This window comes from Microcebus murinus, chromosome 4 (genome assembly GCF_040939455.1).
Source record: "Microcebus murinus isolate Inina chromosome 4, M.murinus_Inina_mat1.0, whole genome shotgun sequence".
NCBI lineage: Eukaryota > Metazoa > Chordata > Mammalia > Primates > Cheirogaleidae > Microcebus > Microcebus murinus.
Genome location: NC_134107.1, coordinates 69562674 through 69571921, shown reverse-complemented (window position 1 = coordinate 69571921; position 9248 = coordinate 69562674). Strand labels below are relative to the sequence as shown.

General features: G+C 43.0%; 1 protein-coding gene across 14 annotated transcripts in view; it reads left to right on the top strand.

Annotated features, from left to right (window-relative positions):
* Window positions 1-7189: 7189 nt before the first annotated feature.
* SYTL2 (synaptotagmin like 2) overlaps window positions 7190-9248 on the top strand; it is a 105394-nt gene continuing 103335 nt past the window's right edge. For all 14 annotated transcript variants that reach the window (XM_076002399.1, XM_076002401.1, XM_076002397.1 and 11 more), the window contains exon 1: window positions 7190-7403. The gene's annotated coding sequence lies outside the window, so the exon portion shown is untranslated. The remainder of the gene's footprint in view (window positions 7404-9248) is intronic.

Here is a 9248-nt window from a genome sequence, read left to right as displayed (position 1 = left end):
GCGGAGACACTGTGCTGGATGCTGGACATTCAGAGGAGAATAAGACATTGTTCCTTCCCTTACTCATGAAACTTCCATTTTGGTGAGTGAAGACTGAAATTTAAACTGATGGATAAAGTGGAGTGTGACCACATACAAAAATAGAAGAATGCACAAAGCATGGAAGTAAAGAATAGAATGATTTATGCTGGAGCATGAGAGAGAGGGCTAAGATCTCAGTTAACTGTAACTGAAGTTGAATGGAGGTTGCGGTAGTGGACAATTGCACTGGTGGTCCCTGATGAAACCCACTTCCAGATATTCAGGCTCTCCCACATTGATACCAAACATGGCCACAAAACCTGCTTTGGTCGAACAAACATTAGCAAGCATGACACAAACACTTGCATATTGGGCTTGACTTGTAAAGCTTGGGATCCAGCCACCATGTGAAAAGCTTAGGCTAGACTACTTAATGAGGAGAGGCCATGGGGAGAGAGAGGCCCCAGGATAAGCAGAGGCCATCTTTGGGCTTCCAGGTTCAGCTGACCTCTCAGCTGAATGCAGCTGTATAAAAAAATCTCAAGTAGTAAGAGCAGCAGCAGAACCACTCAACTCACAGAATTGTGAGAAATAATAAATCATCATTTTAACCACTGTGTTTTGGAGTGGTTTGCTACATGCCAATAGATAACTAAAACAGCCGTTTTTAATTTCTTTAATATTTTTCCTCTTCTATTTGGCTTTTAAAGATGCAGAGGGAAAAATACTGTAAAATAATCTGAAGCAGAGATTTTTCTGAAAACAAGCACAATTTTCAGGGAAGCTTCTAGTATTTCATATGTTTAAATCCCATAAGATCTATGGCTAGAGAATTGATTTGATAATTATGACTCTGGTGAATTTAAATGCAGAGAATGATTACCTTAAAATGATAAACTTCTTAAAACCTGGGATTTTGGGCTGGAAGAGATCTTGGAATCTATGCAGCCTAACCTCTTAATTTTAGAGATAAGGACACTGAGGTGTGAGAGGTTAAATGACTTATCCATTTGTTGTTAGCAGGGTTCAGAAGAGAAACCAAATATCCTGACTTCGAATTCAGTGTCTTTTAATAAATAAGAAATAGTAAGTTGTAGATTACCATTTCCATTATGTCATTTTATTCTCATAATAGGCAAAATGGATATTTTTATCCTTTCTAATTTTATAGATGAAAAAATCTGAGATTGGGAGTTGAAGAGATCTGTTTATTTTTACACAAAACCAGACTAGATTCTGAGCCTTATATCACCTGGTCTAGGGCTTTTTCATTATATCATGTTGCCTGTGATGTTCAATATAAAAAACAAGGAAATAAACTAATGTATTTTTGAAAGAGAATCAACAGCAGACACTAATCTGGTTCATCTCTGAATTCTTCACAACGACATACCATGTACATAATGGTCATTCAATAAATATTTATAATATGACATGAATACATGAATGAATGAGTAATTGAATAAACAAAGGATGGAACAAAATTATGTTTCATCTGTACCAGTCACTCCATTCTTGAAAGGTATGGTTAATCAAGATTCCTCTGTATTTGAAAAGGAACAGGGATTAAAAACCCTAGTCAGTAACAATGACAACATTTTATTATTGTGCTTTGAATTCTACAGCAGAGTAACTGACACAGAAGTTAGCTCTTTTAATATTGCCTCTCCTCTCCTGTATATAATAACTCAAAAGTCCCTCTCTGGACATGGCATGATGGTAGGAAGGAGGCGATGAAAGAACTTGACACTGAGACAATGGGAAATAGGTTACTGCTCCTTCTCCCAAGTGGGAAAACTAAGGTAGAGAGAGTTATCCAGTCGGCTTTAAGCAGCCCTGTCCAAAATAAATAAATATAATGTAAGCCACATATTTAATTTAAAATATTCCAGTAGCTACACTAAGAAGTAAAAAGAAACAGATGAACTTAATTTTGATAATACATTTAATATAATGTATTCAAAATATCATTTCAACATGTAATCAATGCAGAAATTACTGATGAGATATTGTGTGTGAGTTTTACACTTACAGTACATTTTAATCGAGAGTAGTAACATTTCTAATGCTCAATAGCCATATGCAGCTAGTGGTTACCATTTTGGACAACACAGGCTGTGTAGCCTTAGGCAATAACTTAACCTTCATATAACTCAGTTTCTCATCTGTAACCACTTAGTGCTACTCAGATGATTACATGAAATAATGGGTATAAAAGAATTTAGTCAAGTACCTGGCAGGTGGGAAGCACTCAATTAGTAGTAGCTGTAATAATCTACCAGGATCCCACTTTATCACACAAATTTCAATCCCATTTTGGATTTTTAAAACAGGTTAGTAGGATTCCCTAAAGGTCACTGCTTTCTCTTCTGCAGTAAGTGGGGAGGGCTCTTAGGTAAGATGAATTTCAAAAAATAAATAAATAAAACAAAAAATATCATGAGTTCTGACATTATAACTAGCCTTCTTCTACCAGAGAGACTCTAATATTAGTAAAACAAGATGGTCTTCTATTTTTTTAAATTGTGGTAAAATATAGATAACATAAAGGTTACCACTGTAACCATTTCTAAACGTACAGTCCTGTGGCATTAAGTACATTCACATTATTCTGCAACTATCACCGCCATTCATGGTCCCAACATTGAAACTCTACATCCGTTAAACAATAACTGCCTATTGCTCACTCCCCCAGCCCCTAGTAACCACTATTCTGCTTTCTGTCTCTTTATATTTGTCTGTTCTAGGTATCTCATATAAGTGGAGGTATTTTTTGAAGTAATATTTGATTTTTCACTGAACATTAAAATAAGAACATCTATTCTATGACACTGATAGAGTAAACCTAGAAGTTTCTTTTTTATTTTATTTTATTTTTTTTTTTTTCTTTTTTTTTTTTACTCTACCAACAGCAAGTCGAGAGAAGTTTCTAAAAAAGTTTAATGTTGACAGGCACAAATGAAAGTCACTGAAGTAATCAATAATTATGATTATACATATATATCTGAGAGAGGTGATGACTACAAAGGTTTTTCTTTACTTTTTAAAGGAACTCTGTATAAAAGTACATAGACATGAATATAAATTAAGACATATGTCTACATTAGATCATTGCTGATAAAGGTTATAAATAATGATGCCATTATCCTCAGTGCATATCAGAAATATCTCTGGTATAGTAGATCCCCGGGTTCCAACCTTGACTTTGTCATTTGTTTGCCATTTGGCCTGGAGATAAGGGCCTGATCCTCTCAACTCTGTGCTATCTTCATCTGTAAAATGCAGATACTAATAGTAATAGCTGCCCTTCCTAGACCATAGGGTTGAGTGAAGATCAAACAAGATAATCATAGTGAAAGGCCTTTGAAAAATACAAAGCGATGTAGAGATGCAAGGCATTATTAAAGAGTGTGGAGAGATTGCTAGCAATTTGATTCAAGGCCAAAATTGAATCAAAAGTTACTTTCAAAAGTTAAAAACATATTTAGTATTTACAAATTATTTAAAAAACCGAATTCTTGCTTTGGTGACCTACTACCATGACTAAACTGTGTTCTAAATGCTGTACATTTGATATCTACTGTTATAAGCCATCTAACCACATTGCCACACAAGATGTAATTATACAGCATTTTAGCAATATCTACAATTTTTGGTGGGTAAGAAGTTATAAATCCACATAGCTTAAAGACAAAGTCATGTCTTTAAAAGGAAGGTTCTTTTACTTTTCCACTGTGGCAAAAGTGCTGCTCTCTTTAACATGCCTACTATGAGAGACCTGCCTGCCAATGCAATTTAAGAAGCATTTATTGAGTGCCCTGGTGTAGAAATCATTTGGAGTAGAGATGGGATGGGAAGAAGGATGGAGGTGGTAAGAATACAAGAGAAAGTGGGTGAGCTTTAAAACTAGTAGGGAGTGGCAGATCCTGGGACAAGTAACTATAAAGACAGAGGGAAATCAATGCCAAGAAAACATTCGAGGAATACGCCATGGGAGTTGGAGAGGTTGTAAGGCTTAATTTATTTAATCTAGGAGGGCAGAATTGGGTGACATTTGTCCCAGGCCTTGATGCATGAGGATTCCTGTGGTCAGAAATAAAGGGGAGGCCATTTCAAGCCTGAAGGAACCACACCTAGCCCATCCCTCCAATTAATATTTACCTACTAACCAACTGATAAAACCAAACAACTTAGCAATGGGCCTGTGATTCTATAAGGTCACAGCTGGCTGGTGTTAGTGGTTAAATTCCAGATTCTCATGTACAAGCACCAGCCTTATGACATTCCACCATTCCAAGAGGGCAGCTCAGACAGCAGTCTTACATAGTCCTGCAAACAATACCTCATTTTATTTCAGTTCCATAGAACTGCAAGAATTTCATCCTTGCTCAGACAGGAGTTCTGAATTTAAATAAATCACGCTCAACTAAAAAACTCCTCCTCCTGCAGGTATCTAAGCCCACTTCTAACTCCTGTTCCAGTTAATTTTCACAGATCCAACACCAACCTCTACATTTAGGTTTAGTTTTTTTTTATAGGTTTATACTTTCCTCTTCTAAATACATTACTGTGACATGACTCTTCCCTTTCCAATAACTGTAATATGCTCTTATCTATGGTTTTGATTTAAAAAATATTAAATAAAACAAAAACTATAATAACTCTCTTCTAACCATTATCACACTATTAGCTAACATTTATTGAGCTCTTACTTTGGACCAGGCAATGTGCTATGTGTGTTATGCATTACTGATCTTTGCATAGGGCAGGTAATATTACTATTTTTATTTTATAGAAGAAGAACGGTCACTGACAGAGGTTAAGTGACTTGTCAAAAGTTACCCAGCTAGGTCAGTGGTAGAGCCAGGACATGCACCAAAGTCTGTACATTTAACCCAGGACTGCACTATCCCTAGTCCCTTGCCTTTCCCTTTAATATCGACATAGAATTCTGTGACGGATAAGTATTGCTTATGTGCAAACCATTTTGAAGGGTGGCAATCCCTTATATGTTAAATGGGCCAGGCCACTGCTACCTTGATATGATCATGTTAACCAAGGCTTATGCGGCACTTTCAGTGTGCAGGGCACTGTGATAAACATGCACGTTTTCTTATTTTAACCTTCACAGTAGGCCCCAGAGAGGAGTGTAATTATTGTTTCTTTAACAAATGAGCAAACTGAGGCACCTCTGAGAGGTTGAGTAATTGGCCTAAGGTTCTATTAAAAACTGATAAGGCCAGTATTTGAACATTGGCCATTCGATGTCACAGCTCTAGCTTTTAAGTTCTGAGCCATGCAACGTTTGTTTGTTTTTTTTCTCCCTGCAAGATCAAAAGGAAGAGAACCATGCAACATTTGGATGAGTTGAGTATCCCAAGACCCTGCCTCAAAATTTCTCCCCCACCTGCCCACTCCAAAGCCCGAAGTGAGAATCCTGAGACCCTCCCTAGCACTTAGGCATTGTGTTTGTTACCAGGGGAGGAGTGACTCTCAGAATAGTGAGTGTTCAGTTCTTTCAGAGGTCTGTGCCAGGTGATGCAAGGCACCCAGATGTGAGCAAGACTCAGTGCCTGCCCTCCGGGGCTAGAGAAGGGCAGGAAGAGGATAATCAAGTCAGGAGCAATCAACAATGAAAATGAGCTACCCAAAACATCTGAGGTCATGCCACTCCCCTGCTTCAAATCATTCACTAGTGGCCGTCACCAACAGGATACAACCTCATTTCCTTAGCAAGGCAGGTACAGCTCCTCCTCTAGCATCTGTCTACCTACCTCCTTAGCTTCATCTCTGCCTTAAGTGTGGGGTTGATGGCATATATTGTCATGCATTGTCAAGCGGAAACTATTTTTAGAAACATAGAGGGAAAAAGACAACCTTCACATTTCGTTCAGGTTTCTATATGGGGATATGGATGGTCCAGTGACTGAAGGGCTTGGAGAACTGAGGATAATTACCTAGCGGTAGAATGGCTGTTTTTGTGAAATAAACAGGATGTGTTTAATAAACATAGGGTGTCACACACCCTATGTGACAGCCATGACATATGACAGGCATCTTCATGTCTTCACTCAGTGTTCTCTCACTCCTCTGACCTGACTTGTAGCCCTTCCTTAAGACCTTGGTCACATTCATATTGAAGCTTTTATTGTCCACCTCCCCCAGTGTGTGTGACTCGACAGCACTTTGTACACCTGATTAGAGCACTTACCCTAAATTGAAATTACTTACATATTTGTCTCTTCAAAAGCAAAGTGAGTGGCTTATTTCTCTTTTGCATCCCGAGTGCTCACCCAGCACAGGGACACACCAGACTCTCAAAGGTTGAGTGCAAAGCAGAATCCACACCTTAACACAGTGCAAGGACTTTTAGGCCAGGTTAGCAGCTCTGCAGCTGGCATTGAATGAGGCCCTTGGGGATAAGCATTTGTAAATCTGGGAGACGGAAGACCTTTGGAAGAACCAAAGGCAGACCTGGACCAGCCTCAATCAGAAGGACAACAATAATCCAGGAGATGATGAGGAAGAAGTCCTTAAGGTTCACCTCTTAGAAGTTTGCCTGGGCTGGCCCCGTCATTGGTAACTTTTAAAAATTGGCTGTGATACAATGTTGTATTTATAGATGTGCCTGCATCCCCACCAGCCAGGAGCGTACCTGTCCCCTTTGCACACCCACTGAGTGGCTCGGGTAGTACGCGCCGCGCTCACCATTTTACCAGGTATTATCTTATTAGATACTTTTTAAAGCATCACTTCATTTAATCCTCTCAACAACCTGTGAGGCATTGCATTTTTTTTTTTTTTTTCTATTTCACACACAAGGAAAGCGATGTCCCGAGGATTAAAGCAACTTGCCCCCATCCCTGGCGTCGAGCCGCCCGCTCCCGGTTCCCCGCGCGGCGCGGTCCCGCTCTGGGTGTGGGGGCTGCTCGTGACGTCCGCTCTCCAGCCCCGAGGTCCTCCAGCGCGCAGTGAGCACAAAGTACCGGTGCTGCTTTATTTGCACAGAAAACGAGTTGTTTCAGGGCAAGGTACACTAGAGAAAGAGCCGAGGATGGGGAGAGCAGCAGCAGGAGGGGCGGAGGGCGAAAGAAGGGAAGGCGGGCGGGCGGGCGCGGCACCATTGGCCCGCGCGCCCAGGAACCGCCCTGCGCGCCCGCCCGCCCGCCCTCGGGGGGAGCCGGCACACGGGCCGCTGCGCTGACAGCGGCCGGCGACACCTGGGCCGCCCGGCGAGCCTGCGAGCGGGGCAGAGTCGCCGGCGCCGGGTCTGGAGGGGGGAGGCTCGCAGCGCCCAGCCCGGAAGAAGGGAACGCGCCGCGCCCGGGGCTGCCGGGTTTGGAACACCAGGCCGAGGGCCGGGGGGCGACGAGACCAGGTAGGTGGCGAGATGCGCCCCCTGCCCGGCAGCGACTCGAAGGAGCGCACCTGGGTTCTAGTCTCGACTTTTCTGGCCACTCGCAGTGTTACTTCGGGCAACTTCATGTCTCTCTCTGGCTCTCAGTTTCCTCCTGTGTTAAAAGAGGGAGTTGGTGTAGAGTGACGTTATTTAAATGTATTCTGAGTTCTAAAACGTGAACTGCGTTGTGGCACCTGGCAAGCTCCCTTCCTCAGTTTCCCACCTGCTCAAGAGCCACTTGCGCTGCCCAGGCGGCCGAGTCTCCAGGAAGCTGGGATGTCCAGGTAGGCATCTGCTGCGCTGTCGCGCTTTCGGAGGTTTTCGAGGACTGAAAGTGGGGGGCTTGGGGCTGGCTGCTGGCCGGACCGGCGCAGAGTCCTGACTGCCCAGGTGCAGAAAGGTAAGGCGTTGGGACTTACTTACAGGTGGGCTGCTGGGAAGAGCCGGTAAGGGCTGTTGATTTCTCCTTTGAAAATAAGCCGAACGTTTTGGAATTCTCCTCCTACACCCAGACCTCATCCCGCGGCGAGCTATAAATCACAGTGGTGGGATTTACTTTTCAAAGTGGAAAACCGACTGCTTCAGCGTCTCTAAGACATGAGGGCTCCACCAACATGTAGGAAGTGGGTCTCTCTCTCTCTCTCTCTCTCTGCACCCTTCCTGCCTCTTCCTCTTCCCTTTCCTTTCTCCTCCCTTTGACTTTGAGGGGCTCCACTTCCTGCCTTAATGAAAAGTCCTTATTTTCATTTAGTGCTGGTTTGTGAGCAGAAGCTTTCTGGGCTCTGGGTTGAGATGGAAGCCGAGATAAGAACACACTGTGAATCACACTGTCAGTCTGCTGACCCGCACAGCCTGGCAGGGGTGTGCAGAGGAAGCCCAGTAGGGCTTCTGACAGACACCAGAAGATGGGATGGATGTAAACTGTTATCCAGGTTCCTGTCCCCTTCGTGGTAGCCATTCCCAGCTAGGATGGTGGCCCCTGCTGTCAGCTGGATGGGGCAGCCAGAGTAGGGTAGTTGAAAGGAGCCGAGGACTTCCATGGGTTTCTCTGGAAGATCTCCTTCAGCTCCCTCCTCTCACCTTCCCCACTACACTTCCCTGCAGTTCTTCCGTCTCGCCTCACCCCTAGTGTGGTATCCAGGTGAAATCAGATTCCGGGGCCCTTGATGAGCAGCCACAAAGGAGAAGAGAAGGTATGGGGAAGGTGGCAGGGCAAAGTTGACTGTCTTATTGGGCAGGTACTATGGGCCAGTCATCTTTGCATATAATAGGTCCGTAATTCTCACAAGCCACTTGAGGGGTGGTATACTATGCCCCATTTCACAGATGAGGAACTGAGGCTCAGAAAGATTATTTCCCTTGATCATGTAAATAATAAGTAGCATAGCTGAGATCCAAATTTAGTCCAGTTCTAAAACCTGTGTTCTTTTCACTTGCTTTGTGCACCTTGAGTAAGAGCAAGCTGGAATAAGAAGAGCAAAAACGACTAACATTATCACACTCTCATTTGGTGCCAGACACTATACAAAGCATCTTGGAGCTATTATGTCACTTATGGTGCAGGAGTTTTGGTTGTTCTGGAGGGAATCCGTGACTGCCTTAGCTTCTTTCAGCAGCAGTCCTGTTCTGGAAGGCCTGCCTGATCCTGCCCAGCTGCTCGTGCGTGGGTGGGGCTGTGGCCCTGTTTGCTGTATCCTAGAGGTGGTGTGGGTCTAATGAAAGATCGATTGTCCACATCTGATCCGTTAGACTTGACCGTTGGCTTGTGAATGATCCCACTGTCTCCTAAGAGGCTGTGTTCAGACTTCACTCAATAAACATTTGTGGA